This window comes from Lipophrys pholis (genome assembly GCF_963383615.2).
Source record: "Lipophrys pholis genome assembly, contig: SCAFFOLD_25, whole genome shotgun sequence".
NCBI classification, from domain to species: Eukaryota; Metazoa; Chordata; class Actinopteri; order Blenniiformes; family Blenniidae; genus Lipophrys; species Lipophrys pholis.
In genome coordinates, this window is record NW_028292149.1 from 852,501 (window position 1) to 874,476 (window position 21,976).

The 21,976-nt window shown below is 40.7% G+C and overlaps 2 protein-coding genes across 7 annotated transcripts in view; one reads left to right on the forward strand and one right to left on the reverse strand.

Annotated features, from left to right (window-relative positions):
* LOC308128129 (NACHT, LRR and PYD domains-containing protein 12-like) overlaps window positions 1-21,976 on the reverse strand; it is a 417,457-nt gene that overhangs the window by 26,567 nt on the left and 368,914 nt on the right. The window lies entirely within an intron of this gene.
* The window catches only part of LOC308128131 (protein NLRC3-like), a 229,169-nt gene continuing 211,285 nt past the window's right edge, over window positions 4,093-21,976 (forward strand). For all 6 annotated transcript variants that reach the window (XM_080493783.1, XM_080493786.1, XM_080493781.1 and 3 more), the window contains exon 1: window positions 4,093-4,165. The gene's annotated coding sequence lies outside the window, so the exon portion shown is untranslated. The remainder of the gene's footprint in view (window positions 4,166-21,976) is intronic.

Consider the following 21,976-nt stretch of genomic DNA (forward strand, 5'->3'; position numbering starts at 1 on the left):
TCATTCCATCAGTCCTCAGAGGAGCAGAGGACGTCCACACAATGACGCCACTCTGAACCGTCTTGAGCTCATCTGGACATCTTCTGCCAGTCTGACCCTGTTTGAACCACTTCCTGTTCCACTGATGGTTTCCAGCTCAGTTTGAGGCTCGTCTTCTCTTGGCCAAGAAAGAAGAAAATATTTTTAATAAATCGATCAAACCAAACCATTGATACAAAGACAAGTGAAGATGTATGAAAAGGAGGAAGCAGAAGCTGATTAAATCTTCTCCAGTCAATCTGTTTGTTTGTTGTTTCTTTATCCAGTCACACACTCCTCTCCTCAGGAGCCCACAGTCAATGAAAGACAGTACAGGAGTGTGTGAGCCACGATGGAGACAACCAAACAATCCACAGAAGATCTGGACCACACTAAAAAGTCCCTGGACTTCCTGTCAGAGGAGGTTTCTGCTGTCAGGACCACAGAGGGTACTCTGTCTGATCGGGTGGAGCGACAGGTGGTCCAGGGGAATAGAGGTGGAGCAGAACACCCTGGAGGTCCGTCACCTGCTGCCCAGGAGGAGCAACAACCACAAAGCAGCCATCATCATGACGTTTGTCAAGACAAAACATCAAACTGAGCTCCTGAAACAAGGGAGGAAACAGAGGAGGGGACGTCTACATCAATGGACATTTGACCAAAAGGAAGGGGGACATCAGCAGGAAAGCCCGCTTCCTGAAGAAACAGGGGAGGATCCAGGCAACGTGGACCTCAGATCTTCATCAAGCTGAACGGGACACCGGAGGAGGAGAAGGTCCTGGTGATCCCAGACATGGAGGAGCTGGAGAGATTTAGCTGAGTACTGGACAAAAGGTCAAACTACAGGGACTCACCACGTTCTGAAGACACTCAATATGAGGACGAACTCATCATCAGCTGCTGACTGATCATCAACTACAATGACCGTCAACTCCAATCATCTAGAAGTGAAATCATTTCATTCCACTGAACACAAACATCAGGACATGGAGGACGATGTTGACGGACAATACCTTCTACTAGGACATCACTGACAACTGCTGCTCCGACTCTGAAGATCAATTCAAACAGACAATAAACTTTCTGTGATACATTTCAACAGCAGGAGCTTTGGAGTCAAACTTTAGTCCAACCAAACAGTATGGAGGACATTTCAAACAACCTTCAGTGTTTTTACCGTCTCTGAAACGTGGATCTGCACTGAGAAGGAAGCTGATTGGACCTGATGGACACGAGTTCAGCTACTTGAACAGAGAGAGGAGGACTGGTGGAGGAGGAGCTGTATATGTGGAGGTATTATTGGTGTAAAAGGTTTGTGTACTTGTAAAAGTGAATTTGTAGTTGTGTACCGTGAGTTGTGTACCTGAAGAATTGTTTTGTGTACCTGAAGATTTGTGTACCTGTAGAATTGTTTTGTGTACCTCTGGAATTGTTGTGTGTACCTGTAGATTTGTTTTGTGTACCTGTAGAATTGTGTACCTGTAGAATTGTTGTGTGTACCTGTAGAATTCTTTTCTCTCCATAAATACAACACCACACTTACAAAGTCACAACTTCTTCATTACAGGAGCACAAATCCTGTTTTACAAGTCACGGATTAAAAAACCTGTCATGCTGATATTTTTCTTCCAATTGTTGCAGTACATCTGGTGAAAAACATATTTGTGCTCCTGTATCGAGGTGAAGTTCTTCCACACGAGTCACAGATTGTTTTCTTCATCTACTAATCACACATGGCGGCTCTCAGCTGAGATATGTGGTGAAAAAGACCTGTGCGTTCAGTCAGTGAAGAAAAGGGGCGGTGCTTATCTGAGATTGACGGACTTCACAGCCAACCAGGAGAGAGGGTTTTGTCCCGTCTCATAGAGCCACATTAATAGATCACATATTCACAAACCTGATAGACAATAAAACTATAAGTGGATTATTGATTAACAATATCAACAATCATTTCCTGGTTCGTCTACAGAACTGAGAGTCTGTATGAAGTGAAGACAACACTGATAAAGCATAAGAATCGTTTTTTTATACCTTCAAACTGTTTTATGATAAAAACTGTCCAATAAAGAAATACACTGAAATAAATAAGTATTAAGACACACCATGGATCACAAATGAGTATAAAATACAATACCTGTAAAAAAAAAGAACACACTTTAAGTAGAATTCATTAAATATAGAACTGAAACAGCAGAGAATAAATACTAAAAATATATTAGTAAATTAACAACTATTTCATGGATATCTAAACCAGAATACTATAGATATTATTAGATAAGAATACAAACAAGATGAAAAGCATTTGGAATATATTGAATAATGTCATTAGAAACAGATCAAAACAAAGTAGTATTCCACACTTTTTTACTAATAATGAAAAGAACATTGATGATATGAATGATCATTAGCAATCCTGTTTCTGAAGCTTCCTGCCCTGATCACAACACCCCTTAATACAACTACATGGAGCGGCAATATGTTGCTGGCAGGAAGCTGTGGTCTGTCAGGAGGACATTGTTTAGAGACACAGGACATTTCAGGAGCACCAGGAGACACAAACACACCACTGATATGCTTCCTGCCATCAATGTGGACATGAAGCTTGGAGAAGCTGAGGATTGAAACAAGGAGCTCAAACATACTAAGCCTCCTCCACCACTGAGCTCCACCCTCTCTGGTTCCTCTCTTTTTCTGGATTGTTTTTCCAACTGAATCAGGTCCTGAAAGACAATGAGTCCAGGTCCTGAGAAGCAGATCTTCCTGTCCCACAGTGAAAGCAGTGATTGTGTCTCTGCTTGCTAAGTGGTGTCCTCATCAGGGGCCGTAAGCTGTGTACTGAACATGTGTCCTGATGGGGAGACACAAGACAGACAGGCTCTGACACGTCTCACTCACAAACATGAGACACTTTCCTGTCCCATTCTACAAACTTCAGGTGAAGCCACTCAAAGTAGTGATGGTGTTCTGGTGGTGAGCATAGCTGCTGAGGTGACTCAGGTGGTGATGAGGAGAATGAAAAGAACTTCACTGATGCCGTCTTGCGTGCACATAGAAACTATTTCATATCAAATTGGTGGCATCAGAATCACAGACGATGGAATGAGTCTGAGGCAGCAGCGTGTCAATATGCTTCTCTCGCAGAGCAGAAGTTCTGGCTGATTTTATACCGTTAAGAGATGGTGAACATGTGATTTACCTGTGAGGTGCAAAACAACTGATATGATCAGAACATCAAGATAAAAACAACATGGATCTTTGCTCAGAGGCTTTACAAGCCGCACCCATCATAACAGGGTGAATCATTAACCTGTAGCCTGGTCTTCTCAACGCCAAGCTCCAGGGTGCGGAATAAGTAGATAAGAAAAGAAATTTCATATGGAAAATATACTTCACTGCCTTCCAAGCAGGGGACCTGGGTTCGATTCCCGGCCGTCACAGAGGAGTGACTTTACAAGCTTGTATGTCTGATCTTTTCCAGTTCATTCAAATGGTTCTCTCATGATCATCAAATGTCCAGGTAGAGCAGGGGTGTCCAATCTCGGTCCTCCAGGGCCCCTGTCCCGCAGGGTTTAGCTCCTCCCAGTTCCAACACACCTGATATCAATGAGGGGCTCGTTATTGTTCTTTTTAACACCCTTGGTGATGACATCATCATTAGATCCAGGTATGCTGAAGCAGTTGGTCATTGTGGTATCGACGTCTGTTACCAACTGAGATTGGCTGTCCCGTGTGTTGTTTTGCCCGGAGACGCTTACGAAGCAAACTGAGTCTAGGATGTTTCAGTCGTTCTAATCTCAGGTCAGTGACTCTGAGAGACTCCTGCAGGTGAATCACGGAACTGCTCCGGGTTCTCCACGACTCACTGGTGCAGGCATTTTTTATTCCAACTCAGAGGAGCATTGAAGCTCAGTTACACATATTATTTTCCCTCCCTTCACCCCCTTCTAATGTGAGCCCTTCTTCTTCACAGTGCGACCACAACACAATGTTGATTTCAGTGTGATTCAGGGAGCCGCTACAGAGGAGCTGAAGAGCCACATGTTGAGCAGCTGTCATAAGAAAGAGCAGTTAAAGGAGCAGCTTCTTCTCTCCACAAGTTTCCTCACACATGGAAAAGTGTCTGTAAGAAGAAGTGAAGAGAGTTCAGGTGAGAATCTGTCAGCTCTTTAGAAGCTTCCACAACGGAGCAAAAGACTTTCTAACTTCTCTTTTTCTCTTTCATTCACACCATCACAAACCTCTGACAGCTGCTTTCTTCTTCTTCACCTGTTGGACAATCATCTCCTTATTTATCATCCAGACACTTCATTCTTTCCCTGAAACCTCCATCTCACATTAATCCTATTAATTGTTTTTTTTTTCATGTTTCTATATTTTCTTCTCTCATCTTATTTCCTCTTATAATGCATTGTATTATATTTAAGTGAAAATGGTGGTAAATTGTATAGAAAGAATGTTTGTTTGTTGTTCTAGTATTAAACTATTATCTTATTGAAAATACATGAGTTTATGTTCCATTGCTTCATTACACATTCAGGATTGCTTGAAGTTGAGCACTTTTGCAATTTGTTTTGTTTTGTTTCAGAAAATGGCTTCAAAGAAGAGCCACAAGGCGATGGATGACCCGGAGTCGCGTTCACGCCTCACAATGTTTGCAGCCACTGGTGCCGGGCCGTCCAGCGCAGGCAGAACCTCTGGCACCACCTTTACAATAAGGTGGTGCCGGGCCGTCCAGCGCAGGCAGCAGGCAGAACCTCTGGCACCACCTTTACAATAAGGTGGTGGCTGGCCATCCAGCGCAGGCAGCAGGCAGAACCTCTGGCACCACCTTTACAATAATCCTGCTCCTGCTCCTCCTCCTCCTCCTCCTCCTCTTCATTTGTTGGTTCATTAGAAGTTGTAGAGATTTTTTCTTGTTGCTCTAAATTCTTTGTTGAGGTTTGAATCCCGTTCCTTCATGTTGGACCTTAACAAGTGTCCTTCAGAGGACAATGAGACTCTGGAACCTTCAGAGAGTGACCTGGTGTGTGTGGGAGTTTTTCAGCTTGTGTAGAGTGGAGCAGGAGCTGTTCACCACCTTCACCTCCATCACCTGAGGACTTGTCCACAGCACAGAGAGTGAGCTGAATGGACAGAGAGCGTTGGACTGATTGTGTCTTGAAAGTGAAATGAGTCCTCCGCTGTGTGTTGGTCACACTGAGTGATCTGCACCGTCACACAGCGGTCAACAGGGGGCAGCAGCAGCTTCAACAAAACACCTGAGCCTCTGAGCCTGTAGTGACAGCTGGCCTTGATAGGTGGAAAGAGTCCAGTGGAGGTTGTAGTGAGGTGGGCGGAGCTTCTAGTTCTACCATAGAACTTGTCCTCAAAGGTCTGCTGAGTGTCTCTTATCATGCTGCTGCTCTGTACAGTGTGGCCGTGCTGACTCGTCACATCAGGACTCAACATGTCTCCTCTGAGAAGCGTCCCAGCTGATGGGGGATGTCCAGGTTGCTCATGGTGTTGCTCAACATGTTCTTAGGTGCTCCACCCTGGAAACATCAACTGGGCTCACATTTCCAAGGTGAGACTGTTGAGGACATGAAAAGAGAGACAGTGTCAATGAGCCTCAGCTTTGCTCCAGATGCTCTGTGTGTGGAACCTTGTTAGAACCTTTTCAAGGTTCACTACTGTGGGAAGAGTGATCTGACACTGACCGCTGAGCAAACTCTGAGCTTCAAACTGTTTAGGAAGACATTTTCTACAAACTGTGGAATGAAAGAACTAACGTGTCCACCAAACTGTCCTTCTGTCCTCATGCTTGGAATCAGAACTGCAGCAATTCAACCAAATCTTCATTAGTTTGGTCCAGAAGTTCTCTTCATTGTTTCTTCTGTTTAAGGCCTCGGTGCTTCAATGCTACAATTCTTTCCTCCCACTCAAGAGTCCCGGGTTCAATTCCCAGCCCATGCATCAATCAATGACTGTCCCAATCATAGAACCATTGTTCTGTCTAGTTCCAGGATCTTCTCTTCACAAGTGGTTCCACCACTACACCTTGAAGAGCCTGGATTTCCAGGAAGTTGATGTGCTTGTTAAAGTTTTAGATCAAAGAGTGAGACACACTTTGATCTGTAACTTAATGAGTCTTTATTCCAGGAGGTTCTGGACCTTCAGTCTTTCTAATCATTGATTGATTCAACTTGTGTTGGAACCAAAAGAACAAACAAGAACATTTTCATCTGTGGTGATTCAAACGTCACTTCTAGTAACAACATTTCATATCTATGGTCCAAATCCAGCTTTTACACATTTTACACCTTGAGCCTCCTCCTGCAGCTCCTCTTGCACCTACTCCTGCACACATCCTGCGCATCTTCCTGCACCTCCTCCTGCGCCTCCTTCTGCGCATCCTCCTGTGCCTCCTCATGTGCCTCCTCCTCCACCCCCTCCTCCTCCACCCCCTCCTCCTCTTCCTCCTCCTATTCATCCTCCTCTTCCTCCTCCACCCCTCCCCTCCTCCTCTTCCTGCACGCATCCTGCACCTCCTTCTGCACCTCCTCCTGCGCCCCCTGCTACACACATCCTGCGCCTCCTCTTGCACACATCCTGCACCTCCTCCTGCGCCTCCTCATGCACACATCCTGCACCTCCTCCCGCACACATCCTGCCCCTTCTCCTGCACCTCCTCCTGCGCATCATCCTGTGCCTCTTCCTGCTACACATTCTGCGTCTTCTCCTGCACCTCCTCCTGCACCTCCTTCTGCGCCTCATCCTGTGCCTCCTCCTGTGCCTCCTCCTGTGCCTCCTCCTGCACACATCCCATGCCTCCTCTTGAATACATCCTGCGTCTCCCCCTGCACCTCCTATTGCACCTCCTTCTGCACCTCCTCCTGGGCCTCCTACTCCACTCCTCATCCTCTTCCTCCTCTTCCTGGACACACCCTGCACCTCCTTTTGCGCCTCCCCCTGCATACATCCTTCTCCTCAACATGTGCCTCCTCCAGCAGACATCCTGCGCCTCAATCTGCGTGTTCTTCTGCGCCTCCTCTTGCATCTTCTCATGCGCCTCCTCCTGCATACATCCTTGATCTCATCTTACGCCTCCTCCTGCACCCCTTTCAGCACAATCCTTTGCCTCCTCTTGCACCTCCTCCTGCGCCTCCTCTTGCACACATTTTGCACCTCCTCCTGCAACCATCCTGCACCTCCTCCTGCGAATCCTCCTGCACCTCCTTATCACATCCAAACTGTAAAAACATTGTTGGATATGTTTGTTTCTTTAAGAAACTCAGACCAACTTGTTACTACAGAAGAGTTTTAGTTCCACTCATGAGAAAATAAAATAAGAGTTTGTTTCTTTTCATGCAATTTGATAGAAAGTCAAAAAACAATGTTAAGATATTTTTTCATCATGATCTTTGAAAAAGGTTGAATTACAGGGTCGTTATGCAGAACATCCTGTCCATCCACCAGGTGGCGCTATCACTGTGACTGTATATTGGTCTATGGAATTGATCAGAGCAGGACTCTGATCACACATGTAAAGAACTGTATAATAAGTGTAGTACTGAGTAACAGTCACCTTGATCCAGTGATACAACATAGTAACACCAGGACAACAAAAGCTGCCGTCACAGTGAGGAATTAATATTCCAACAAACAAACAGGCTCACACGGGGGGCGGAGCCTCAAAAGAACTCAATGAAAATGTAAAGTAAAGGAAGAGCAGTGAGGAAGCTCTGCCTGAAACGTCTGTGCTGGAATAAAGTGAAACTGACTGATCACAGTGTTTCTATTGTCCCATGAATTAATATTGTAGAATCTCACAAAGTGACTCATTAAGAGAGTCGCTCATTTTCTGCAGCAATCCTTCAGGTTAACTGGTGAAGGTGTGTGTGTGTGTGTGTGTGTGTGTGTGTGTGTGTGTGTGTGTGTGTGTGTGTGTGTGTGTGTGTGCCTGGTTGGAGGAGAAGTGAGGGTGGAGCAGCCAGTTACTGCTAAAACTAACTAACATGTAGGTGAAAATAGAATAAATGTTTTTTTCAAATTAAAGTGAACATGAAAGTGGAAATGGGAGTTTTCTTTTTATTAAAATGAAAATTAAGGTGAAAATAAGATTTTCTATCAAAGTAAAGTGACTATTAATGAGGGATCTGGTGGAATTGTTGGGACGTCGCCTCAAAGAGCGCTGGGATGTTGAGACTGGCCGGGCGAGGCGAGTGTGTGTGTGTGTGTGTGTGTGTGTGTGTATGTGTGTCTGGCTTCTGTCTTTGTTACAAAAGAAGCTTTCGAAAGGTAGAGCGCCCTGGGACAGTCGCCACAACTCGAGTGTTTGTGAAAGTAATTTTTCCTCTTTAGATGCTTGTTGTGCTTTATTTGGAGGTTTTTGTTTGCAGCAATTTTGAATGCCATGAAAAATCTGCTTCACGCAAACTTAAGGATACTGTTACTCTTTTGATTCAAGCATCACATCTGAGACCCTGGACTTTCATGCAAGCATGTAGAACCAGTTCAGCTCACCTACACTCATCTTCCCTCACTAACAACCACCAGACAACGACGGATACAAAGAAGAGAGCGAAGCACAGGAGCCACTAAAGACTAACTCAGCTGTCTGCAGGAACTATGTGTGCCCTATATGTGGACTGCTATTAGAGCAGAGAGGACACAGAGAGACACAGCTTAATGTTTCGACCAAACAACATGCTGACAGAAGCATGAAAATAACAGAAAATCTCGATATTCTGTTAAGTTTTGAGGGTTTACTTCTCTCACTTCCTGCCTCTCAATGTTGGCTGGACAAAAACCTGCTGAAGTAAGTGGTAATTAATTTTCTATCCGCTGGTGAAAAGCTTTGGTTTCTCTTTCACCTTGAATATAAAGCACTTCTTTTAGAACAGAACACAAATAATCTTCAAATGAGTATTGGTCTCTGCATTTTTCATATTCAGTTGAGAAGCCAAAGTGAGAAAACTAAAGCTATTGATGAATTAATTTATTTACTCTTTGGTTTTTGGACTCACTGATTCATTTACCTTCTTAAAAATATATATAAATGCGTGCTTGTAATAAAGTATTTCTTAAATATACCCTACCCTTACCGTGGTCAAAACCTTTTTGATTCAATCTCGTCTTTTTGGCCCTGCCCCAAAATGGATTGATTTAGCATTTTTGTTTTAGAAAAGAGTTTTGTTTGCACTCATTGTGAAAATATCAGCTGAAAATGTAGTTAGCATGTCAGGCCATGAGTTGGGGCTGTTACTTATTTTTGCGCACGCAGAGAACAATTCGATATAAACATCAACAATGGTGAATATGTGCACACTCATATGGACAGACGATGAAGTTGGATTGTTATTACGGTGACTGTCAACTCTAAAACTGTCAAGTCCCAGGAGACTATGGACTGGGCGTCATGACACTCTGGAGGCAAACATTCTCATTGTTGTCCGTTCTTTCCATTCCAGTAAACATGCATTTTTGCCCCGTTCCGTTTTCAAAAAGTTCCACCTTGAGAGCCGTTACCAAAAAGTTGTGTTTTCAGTGATTCAGAGCACAGTTGTTGTGGAAACAGAAAGCTGAAACACAACAAAGTTGTCCATTTTCACTTGAAAATGATGTCATATAAACAGGGCCTTAAGTCTTTTTCAGGTTTTGCAAAAACATGTTAAAATGAAATTGTTGCAATGTGCTGGTACGTCGTTGCACTAAAAATCAGGGAACATTTGGTTGTTTTTAAATTTCCATGCCGCCATTTTACCATTCTGGCCCTCTCAAGTTCAAATTAGGTCGACAGCTCTTGCTTTGGAGGGTAAAGATGGGGTTGGTATTGGCTGGCATTATATCTTTAAAATCTCTATTAAGAGTCTTGATTTGCTGTTTTCTCATGTCCTGGTGAAGCTTGTTGGGTAAACAGCATCAGGGTGTAGTGGTTGCCACTGTTACCTAACAGGAAAAAGGTTTGTTCATAAGTATTTTGCTTTCTTCTTTTAGGCCAGTAGGATTTTACAAAATCCCTTTGCCGTGTTTGGACGGTGTTTTACTATCTTCATCAAAAAGACAATCTGTCCTTCTATCAGCTGGTGTCACTGACAGGTCATCCACCGCCCGATGATGTTTCTCATGATGACTGGAGAAATATTTATGAACACACATGGCACTAAATGGCCATGTGTGTTTTGTGTGAGTGTATATTGTGTGGTTGCTTGTGTGTTGCTTTTTGGGATTACAGTGATAAACTAGCAGCTTTTTCCACTAATGTCAATTTTGGTTTTGACTCTACACTGGATAAAACATGTACAACATGCGGACAGATGGATGGATGGGAGGGTAAATTATGGTAGAATGGGTTAATAGATAAAGGATGGAAGGATGATGGACACCCGTCAGTTTACTTGCCCATTTTCCGTGGAAAATTCTATACACATATTCTCTGTATTACAGGTTTAGCCTTTAGAAATAAGACATAGCTTGTTTCTCTTTGTTCTTACTCTATGTCTGCAGAAAACATAATTGGTAGAAGTTAAATGGCCTTCATTGTCTCTGTTGGGTAGGTTTGTATTAAATCCACCTTGATCCATAACTACACAAAGTCGCACCAGTGGGGATCAGGGGAAATACTCACTGTGGAAGTAATCCGTCAGCAAACCTCTGAACCCAAGTCCACTTCTCTAACATTGAGGCCACCACTGCTCGATGGCCTCAAGCTGCCACAGACAGTGGAGAGATGCTGTAATAAAACCTTTACAAGCAATGGTCAGTGGATAGAACATGGATGCTTTCATTGAAAGAAGCATTTTCCATTTTAGACTTTTACTCTGCTGGTGTAAAATAGATTAAGATCTTACTTTCCAATAAAACACTCTATTGGTTTACCATCGAATCATACTATGTCAAGGAAAAGTAAAGTCATCATGGCGCAAAAGGCAAAACACCAAACACATGAAGGATTGATGATTACGGATACATCTCTGTTGTTGTTTTGAGGTAAGTGTGCAATAAATCCTCCCTCGCTGGCCGAGGTAGACTATAAACTACACACACACCACTAAAAGTCCGATGTCTGCAAATAAAAGTACATAGCTCCAATGTGTGGTAAAATATTTATGCACCCTCTCTGCGTTTGTAACAATTGCATTTTCTGCCAAACTCTGTCCTCCGAGCCGTCCTGGGACACGCCGGCTTTCTGCTGAGTCAATAACTGCAGGTACTGGGAAAGCGTTGAACAGAAAGTCTTAAACTAAAAAGACATTGGAGCAGCTTCTTCATTGGTCTTCCTTCTGCTCTATAAATTCAAAATAAGAAGGGTAATACTGTAAAACTGTGAGAACTACCAAAAGGTCATTGCGAAGAACCACAGAAGAATAACCAATAAAAGAAAACCATAATGAATATGTAATGTGCCATTAGAGGTGTTTTGACTATAAACTGAAAAATGTATGTTAAAGTCATTGACCACCATCTTGGTTTAGCTGAGTTTATTTCATTCATATAAAAAAAAGAAAACAAGAAAATAATACAATACAAAACAATATTGAACAAAAGTTTTCAAATTGCTGAATGAAATGGAGCAGAAAGAAGATGAACTAATATACTCATTATTATCTCAAATAACAATTTTCCATAAAAATTAAAAGCAAATAGCAATTAAAACAGACAACAGATAGATGTCAACACAAATGAGTCAGAACAGAGCAGTCCCTGGAAAAACTAGTTATTGAGGTACAATCAGAGGACTGGGAACTCATTTATAAATACAAGAGAAAGTGAAATATAAAGATGTTTAATGGATGACAAAGGGCTTAAAAAATGTGTGATAAATGATGAATGAAGGAGATGGAAAATAAATACAAGAAATGTAAAACAAAGTTCACACATATGATGAGAAAATGTAAGAAGAATTCTTTTAAGAAAGTACCAGAAAACAATCAAGACCATGTCAGCAGTACATAGAAGGTTCTACATAGTATCATTCAACAGGCTTCCAGTAAGGATACCGTTATTGAAAACAGACACACTTCACAAACTACATACCCACAATTCTCCCAAATCCTAGAAAAACTCTTCAACGACATACTAGATACATTCAGAGAAATGAAATCTAATTCATTAAATCTAGGTCAAACCAAAATCATGATATTTGGAAAATATGAAATAAATATACAGGTAAAGGTTCAAGTAGAGAGTGTAAATAGAGAAAAGGTGATTGAAGACAAATTTCTAGAAAAATGTAAGGATGAGTACGAGCACATTACAACTCTACAAAGTTGATTTCCTTTGATCTGAGCGTCTCCATGGCTCCAGTGCTGATCTCCTATCAGATCAAAGGAGATCAGTGCCTTTTGCCATGGAGATGCTCAGATCCAAGATTTCCTCCGGCTTTGATCTCCGTTGATCTCCATCCGGTGCCTCTCCCATCCACTTTGTGATGAAAGGCTCATTATTGTTCTTTTTCACAACCTTGGTGATGACGTCATCATTAGATTCAGGTATGCTGAAGCAGGCGGAGAACTAAAACATGCAGGACACCAGCACTCTCTGACCCAGTTTGGACACCCTGTCGTAGACCATCAAGAGACAGCTTAGTTTTATCCTACTGATGACGTGTTGCTGCAATAGTCATCTTGCTCAGTTTCAAGTTTTTTCCCACAGACACCAGAGCACTCTGTAACAGGATTTGACAGATAGTGACGGGGCGCGGCCAGCAGGGGGCAGCAGCGAGGCTGACTTGCTCTTTGACCGTGTGACTGTGGTGACCAAATCCAGGGGGCGTATTACATTGGTTATTGATGTAGCTTAAAGAGGTGGAACAGATTAAACATTCAATGAAACAATCAGCAAATAAAAGTCAAATGAAGAAAATGTACAAGGGCTTATTAGTCAATGATATCAGTGATTTCATGTCTGTTTGTTTTTTTACTATTTCCAATAAAAACCACAGAAAGATTAAAAGAGACAACAGATGGATATCATTACAAATGAGTCAGAAGAGAGGAATCCCTCGATAAACTAGTTAATGAGGTACAATCGGATGACTGGGAACTCATTTATAAAGGAAAAGACGCCCTGTCACTATGAGTGTACAATCAAACAATACAAGAGAAAGTGAAATATGGATCTGGACTCTGGGAGCAGTGGGCGGAGCTGAGGTTGCACCGTGAGAGAGAGAGAGAGAGAGAGAGAGAGAGAGAGAGTGAGTGGACCAAGATAGAGACTGAGACTGAGACTGAGTTTTACACTCGGACTTGGACTTGGAGTGGAGTGGATTAGTCTGGAGGCCCAGGCACATGACAACCTCAGCTTCCACTCAGAGCCCAGACCAGCTGTTCAGATTTGGACACTTGGAGCTGAGAAGGGGGAGGCTCCATGATTCCTGTTCATGCAGAGGTTTTATTTCCCTTTGCCACTGAAGGCAACACACTCACTAGCCACCAGTCCACAGATGAAAACACAAAATCATATGTGTACACAGAAAGTCCAGTTAAGATGGAGACGGGTTGTGAATGACACAGATGCTACTGGTACAGTATGAGAGTCTGACTGCTTTCAAAAGGTCCAGTGATCATACAAGCGTATCAGTCACTCTCATACTTTCTCATGGTTCTATTGACAATGAGAAGCAACAACACAACACTACTGCTTGGACATGTTTGCTGGATCACATCATGGATGATGGATGATGGATGGATGGATGGATGGATGATGGATGTAATATACAGACATGACTTATGTTCACTCTGGAGGTGAGGGGGGAACTCCTGTTCTCACTTTCATTGTCACTTTAATTTGAAAAAAACATATATTCTATTTTCACCAAGATGTTAGTGAGTTAGTTTTACCAGTAAATGGCTGCTCCATCCTCACTTCTCCTATAACCAGGCCCAAACACACACACACACACACACACACACACACACACACACACACACACACACACACAACAGCCGGGCCTCCTGGGGGTCGTTTGGAGGGTCATAATTTATTTACACATGTTATAGATAATATCAAAGTAAGTGGTGTATTAGTCAATGATATCAGTGATTTCATGTCTGTTTGTTTTAGTTTTTTTACTATTTACAATAAAAACCACAGAAACATTAAAACAGACAACAGATAGATGTCAACGCAAATGAGTCAAAACAGAGCAGTCCCTGGAAAAACTAGTTATTGAGGTACAATCAGATGACTGGGAACTCATTTATAAATACGAGAGAAAGTGAAATATAAAGATGTTTAATGGATGACAAAGGGATTAAAAAATGCATCCAAGGAGAAGAATACATGACATAGAGAATCCAATAAATGATGAACGAAGGAGATGGAAAATAAATACAAGAAATGTAAAACAAAGTTCACTCATATTATGAGAAAATGTAAGAAGAATTCTTTTAAGAAAGTACCAGAAAACAATAAAGACCATGTCAGCAGTACATAGAAGGTTCTACAAAGTATCATTCAACAGGCTTCCAGTAAGGATACCGTTATTGAAAACAGACACACTTCACAAACTACAGACCCACAATTCTCCCAAATCCTAGAAAAACTCTTCAACGACATACTAGATACATTCAGAGAAATGAAATCTAATTCATTAAATCTAGGTCAAACCAAAATCATGATATTTGGAAAATATGAAATAAATAAACAGGTAAAGGTTCAAGTAGAGAGTGTAAATAGAGAAAAGGTGATTGAAGACAAATTTCTAGAAAAATGTAAGGATGAGTACGAGCACATTACAACTCTACAAAGCTGATTTCCTTTGATCTGAGCGTCTCCATGGCTCCAGTGCTGATCTCCTATCAGATCAAAGGAGATCAGTGCCTTTTGCCATGGAGATGCTCCGATCCAAGATTTCCTCCGGCTTTGATCTCCGTTGATCTCCATCCGGTGCCTCTCCCATCCACTTTGTGATGAAAGGCTCATTATTGTTCTTTTTCACAACCTTGGTGATGACGTCATCATTAGATTCAGGTATGCTGAAGCAGGCAGAGAACTAAAACATGCAGGACACCAGCACTCTCTGACCCAGTTTGGACACCCTGTCGTAGACCATCAAGAGACAGCTTAGTTTTATCCTACTGATGACGTGTTGCTGCAATAGTCATCTTGCTCAGTTTCAAGTTTTTTCCCACAGACACCAGAGCACTCTGTAACAGGATTTGACAGATAGTGACGGGTCGCGGCCAGCAGGGGGCAGCAGCGAGGCTGACTTGCTCTTTGACCGTGTGACTGTGGTGACCAAATCCAGGGGGCGTATTACATTGGTTATTGATGTAGCTTAAAGAGGTGGAACAGATTAAACATTCAGATGAAACAATCAGCAAATAAAAGTCAAATGAAGAAAACGTACAAGGGCTTATTAGTCAATGATATCAGTGATTTCATGTCTGTTTGTTTTTTTACTATTTCCAATAAAAACCACAGAAAGATTAAAACAGACAACAGATGGATATCATTACAAATGAGTCAGAAGAGAGGAATCCCTGGATAAACTAGTTATTGAGGTACAATCGGATGACTGGGAACTCATTTATAAAGGAAAAGACGCCCTGTCACTATGAGTGTACAATCAAACAATACAAGAGAAAGTGAAATATGCATCTGGACTCTGGGAGCAGTGGGCGGAGCTGAGGTTGCACCGTGAGAGAGAGCGAGAGAGAGAGAGAGAGAGAGAGAGAGAGAGAGAGAGAGAGAGAGAGAGAGAGAGAGAGAGAGAGAGAGAGAGAGAGAGGACCAAGATTGAGACTGAGACTGAGTTTTACACTTGGACTTGGACTTGGAGTGGAGTGGATTAGTCTGGAGGCCCAGGCACATGACCACCTCAGCTTCCACTCAGAGCCCAGACCAGCTGTTCAGATTTGGACACTTGAATGAATGAATGAATGCTTTATTTTGGTTAAAAATAAAAACTAAATCATGTTTTTACAAAATAAACAGACAGCAACCGAAAAAAGAATAGGCTGAAGCCTCAAGGCTTAGTTTATGCCTATCCTGTACCATCATAGCATTAACTGAATAATTCACAATAAAACATCACTAATACTCCATTACTACTGAAAAATCTAATTCAATCAAATTTCATTGTAACCTTTGATAATTTTAGACTTTAAAGTTTTCTTGAAAACATACATAGAATTACACATCTTTATTTCATCATTAAGTCCATTCCATAATTGTACACCCAGAACTGACACACATCTGTACCTGATATTAGTTCTTACTTTGTGAGTGTCAAACATTAGCAAACCCCTTAGGTTATAAATCCCCTGCCTTAGTTTAAACAATTTTTGAATACAACCTGGAATTGTCTTATTTACCACTCTAAACATAATTTCTAGTGTTTTTGAATATACAATGTCCAAAAATGTTATTGTATGTGATCTTATAAACAGCTGATTTGTGGAATCACGATATCCAACTTCATTTATTATCCTAATAGCTCTTTTTTGCAGTTTGATTATTGGATCTAGGTTTGTTTTATATGTATTACCTCAAATTTCAACACAATATGTCATGTATGGCATCACAAGTGTAAAGTACAGCAAATGTAGGTAGTTCTTATTCAGTAAATGTCTTGTTCTGTAAAGAATAGAAATAGATTTGGATAATTTCTGTTTTACATATCTTATGTGAGGCTTCCAACAAACTTTATCATCTATTATTACTCCCAAAAACTTAGTTTCATATACTCTTTCAATTTCAACATTGTTTAAATTCAGTTTTACCTCAACATTAGGCCTTTTACCACCAAACAAAATTAATTTAGTTTTACTTTCATTTAGTGATAGCTTATTTGAAGCAAACCATTTGTTTAAATTCATCAATTCTATTTCTACAGTTTTTAACAACTCCTTTCTGTTCCCTCCTGAACAAAATAAATTAGTATCGTCTGCAAACATAACATATTTTAATGTATTACTGACTGTAAAAATATAATTTATATAAAGTATAAATAACTTTGGTCCCAACACTGAGCCTTGTGGAACTCCACAAGTTACACGTTTAAGATGAGATTTAATATCATCAATGCTCACATATTGAAGCCTATTATTCAAGTAACTTCTTAACCAGAGTTGGGCTTTCCCTCTTATGCCATACCGTTCACATTTCTGCAGAAGTAAAGAGTGATCGATCGTATTGAATGCTTTACGCAAATCAATAAACACACCTACTCCAAACTGCTTATTATCTATAACTGTTGCAATGTTTTCTACAAATTCCATCACCGCTAATGATGTTGAGCGATTGCTCCTAAATCCATGCTGATGGTCATTCAATAAATCATATTTCTCAGTAAAGGAATCAAGTCTCTTTACAAACAATTTTTCAAGAATTTTAGAAAATTGAGGCAGTAAAGAAACTGGTCTGTAATTTAAGACCAACTGCTTGTCTCCTTTTTTATGAATTGGGATCACTTTGGCTGTTTTCATCTTTTCTGGAAAAACACCAGTTTGAAAGGATTTGTCACAGATATATGCTAATGGCTCAAGGACACAATAAATAACCTCTTTTACAATTGACATATTGAGGTCATGGCAATCAGTAGATTTTTTGCTCTTAAATTCTTTTACTATTTCTAAAATGTCGCTTTCAAGTACTCCCCCAAGAAACATTGTGTTACATTTATTGAAAGTTAAATTAAAGGTTTCCTTTTTTCCATCTATAAGGGGAATCTCTTTTGCTAAATTAGGACCTACATTAACGAAGTAATCATTGAACTCATTCACCATGCTCTCAGTCACTGAATTGTCACCTTTAACAATGTTTGTTGGAAAACACCTGTCGTTACGATTCTTGACCACCTCATTCAATACACTCCAGGTAGCCTTAATATTTTTTTTTATATTTTTGAAGCAATTGTTCATAATACATCTTCTTTTGACATCGCATAATCGATGTCAGTTTGTTTCTATATCTTTTATAATTATCCTCCTTTTCCTTTGTTCAATGCATTAAAAATTCTCGATATAGCTTGTTTTTCTTTTTACAAGCCTTCTCCAGTCCCTTTGTTAACCATAACTTTCTCCTCTTTTTAGAATTTTGTGTAAAGTTTTTCACAGGGCAATATCTGTCGTAAAGAGTCATAAATGTATCCAAAAATGCATTGTAAGCCTCATTGGTATCCTCCACATAAACTTCCTGCCAGTCGTGATTTGCCAATCCCATTTTAAGAGCTGCAATTGCTTCTGGTGTTTTCACTCTACTTAAAAAAGTGAGACCGCATTTTCTCTGGAAAATTAAGCTTATTGTTCCTTTCAAGAACTGCAAAAACTGGCAAATGATCACTCACATCTGCCATTAACAGTCCACTATTTATCTTCCCATCAATTATATTTACAAAAATATTATCAATCAAAGTAGCACTGTCCGTAGTTATCCTGCTGGGCTTTAAGATCAATGGGTAGAAACATAAACTAAGCATCGTGTCGATAAATTCAGCAGTTTTCAAATGATCATTTGACTTTAGTAAATCAATGTTAAAATCACCACAAACAAAAGTCACCGTCTCTTTATGTTTTTCAAGTATTTCCAAAATCTTTGTGTTGAAATGATCAATGCAGGATCCTGGTGTGCGATAAATGCAGCTAACTGATATGTTTTTGGCCTTTTCCACTTGAATGTCAATAGTCAAACATTCCATCAGATTATCAATTGCAGCTGTCATATTGTTAATAGCTTTACATTTAAAACCCAAAACTACAAATATAGCAACGCCGCCTCCCCTTCTGTTTACTCTGTTTTGGCAGAACATTTCATATCCCTCTAGTCCATCCTCCAGCTCTTTGTCATTATTCAACCACGTCTCTGAAATTGCTAAAACAGTAAACTTTTCTTGGAACTGTTTAAGATAGTCTTTAATTTTAACAAAATTACTGTAAAGGCTCCTGCTGTTAAAGTGGATCAATGAAAAACCCTTCATTTTAGTATTTAACTCTTCTTCAGAGTAATATTCACAGGACATATTAACATTTTGGTAGAAGTGGATATCTGGATCAATGCCATTTTCTAAATCATAAAACCTGTGATCTTGAAAATCAAAAGTATTTAACTTTGTGTGTTCACACATTGTCGTGGCCAAGTAGTATTTCCCACCAGTATCACACTGATCAGCATCACACGAATAAACAAAACAAATAAATAACAAAAAATACATTGCTCCACTAATTCATAATTTTTCATTTAAATCTCTCAAGATCCTTGATATCTCTGACAGCGATGACTTTGGCTTGTTCTGGTGTACCATTGGGTCTTATGAATACCTTACAGTTCCTTATCCAGGTGTCTTGAATACGCTTGTTCTTCTTCAGGAGTCTTGCCTGCCATGCGATTTCAGCATTTTTCTTTGTGAGATACTCGTTTACATACACTCCTGTTCCCTTCAGTTTCTTTGCAAGCTTTAGCACCTCAATTTTGTGTTTTCTGTTCACAAATTTGATTATGATGGTTGGCCTCTTGTTGAGTTTTTGCGGGATAGAGTGACATGCAGCTATATTTTTACTATCCAAGGGGATGTCTTTGTCATTAAAAAATGTAATGACTTGCTGCTCAAGCAAAGGTTTTTCACCTCTTGGTGCATCCTCTCCCTCCTTGTCACCTGCTGTAATCCGTGCGTAGGAGTAGTGGTTTGTCTCCATCCCAGATATCACCAGGTCTTCCATTCTTGTGTATTGTTCCAGGTCTTCCACTCTTCTCTCCAGCTCTTCAATCTTCCTGTCTTTTTCTTTTATCACAGACTTCAGTTGTCTGACTTCATCAATTAAATCTAATAGGCCCACCTGTTGTTTCACCACCTTGCTCAGCTCCTCTGACATGAAGTTAAGGGACTTTTTAATTTCTTCCATATCTTCTGATAACCTCTTAGTTGCCATGTTTCTTTTTCATCAATAGAAGTTCTTAGAAAAGTTCAGTTCAGGAGAAACAAAACTTTGAGGTTCCAGGTAATCCAGTGATGTTGACTGCAGAGCACATATTATGAAAAATGCCAAAAAGCTTCAAATATAGCAAAAAATAACACCACAAACTGGATTAAAACTTAATTATGAAGTTAAGAAACTTAACTAATCTCTCGGATGTTGAGTTATTTCCATGATATTTGATAGATTCCATAGATTGTTAGAGCTGATCAACACACAGCTTCCAACCAGCAGCCATCTTGAAATCCGAACACCAGAATAACAGTATCCTTACTGGAAGCCTGTTGAATGATACTATGTAGAACCTTCTATGTACTGCTGACATGGTCTTTATTGTTTTCTGGTACTTTCTTAAAAGAATTCTTCTTACATTTTCTCATCATATGAGTGAACTTTGTTTTACATTTCTTGTATTTATTTTCTATCTCCGTTCATCATTTATTGGATTCTCTATGTCATGTATTCTTCTCCTTGGATGCATTTTTTAAGCCCTTTGTCATCCATTAAACATCTTTATATTTCACTTTCTCTCGTATTTATAAATGAGTTCCCAGTCATCTGATTGTACCTCAATAACTAGTTTTTCCAGGGACTGCTCTGTTTTGACTCATTTGTGTTGACATCTATCTGTTGTCTGTTTTAATGTTTCTGTGGTTTTTATTGTAAATAGTAAAAAAACTAAAACAAACAGACATGAAATCACTGATATCATTGACTAATACATCACTTACTTTGATATTATCTATAACATGTGTAAATAAATTATGACCCTCCAAACGACCCCCAGGAGGCCCGGCTGTTGTGTGGGTGTGTGTGTGTGTGTGTGTGTGTGTGTGTGTGTGTGTGTGTGTGTGTGTGTGTGTGTGTGTGTGTGTGTGTGTGTGTGTGTGTGTGTGTTTTGGCCTGGTTATAGGAGAAGTGAGGATGGAGCAGCCATTTACTGGTAAAACTAACTCACTAACATCTTGGTGAAAATAGAATATATGTTTTTTTCAAATTAAAGTGACAATGAAAGTGAGAACAGGAGTTCCCCCCTCACCTCCAGAGGAACATAGAGAGTGAGCTACCAGCAGCTTCTCCCTGTGGAAGGGAACATCAGTCCTCACCTCCAGAGTGAACATAAGTCATGTCTGTATATTACATCCATCATCCATCCATCCATCCATCCATCCATCCATCCATCCATCCATCCATCCATCCATCATCCATCCATCCATGATGTGATCCAGCAAACATGTCCAAGCAGTAGTGTTGTGTTGTTGCTTCTCATTGTCAATAGAACCATGAGAAAGTATGAGAGGGACTGATATGCTTGTATGATCACTGGACCTTTTGAAAGCAGTCAGACTCTCATACTGTACCAGTAGCATCTGTGTCATTCACAACCCGTCTCCATCTTAACTGGACTTTCTGTGTACACATATGATTTTGTGTTTTCATCTGTGGACTGGTGGCTAGTGAGTGTGTTGCCTTCAGTGGCAAAGGGAAATAAAACCTCTGCATGAACAGAAATCATGGAGCCTCCCCCTTCTCAGCTCCAAGTGTCCAAATCTGAACAGCTGGTCTGGGCTCTGAGTGGAAGCTGAGGTGGTCATGTGCCTGGGCCTCCAGACTAATCCACTCCACTCCAAGTCCAAGTCCGAGTGTAAAACTCAGTCTCAGTGGAGCCGAATAATGCAGTCAAGGAGGTAGCACATTTCCTGATGTTGGGGTACTTCACCTCTGTGAGTAAGTTCCAGAACTGTCCATGAGCTCTGGACTTCAGCTCAATGTCGGCTTGCAGTGTCAAAATCTCCTCTTCCACTCCAGAAGAGTTCAGGTGAAACAGTGTTGCAATTTTTGATGCGAGTGAATCAACCTCAGCATCTTCCCGAAAAGGATAGCACATGAATGTAGCGACTGGCTCGAGCAAAGAAAAGTCTTGAAAGCGTTTGTCAAACTCTGACAGACAATTGACAATCTGCTCTGTGTAGCGTGCACTGTCAAGTTGCACACAGGCCTTCCCTTGCATCTCCAGCTCTGACGCCAGGTTCTGGAAGTTTGCCAAATCATGGCGCTGCAGC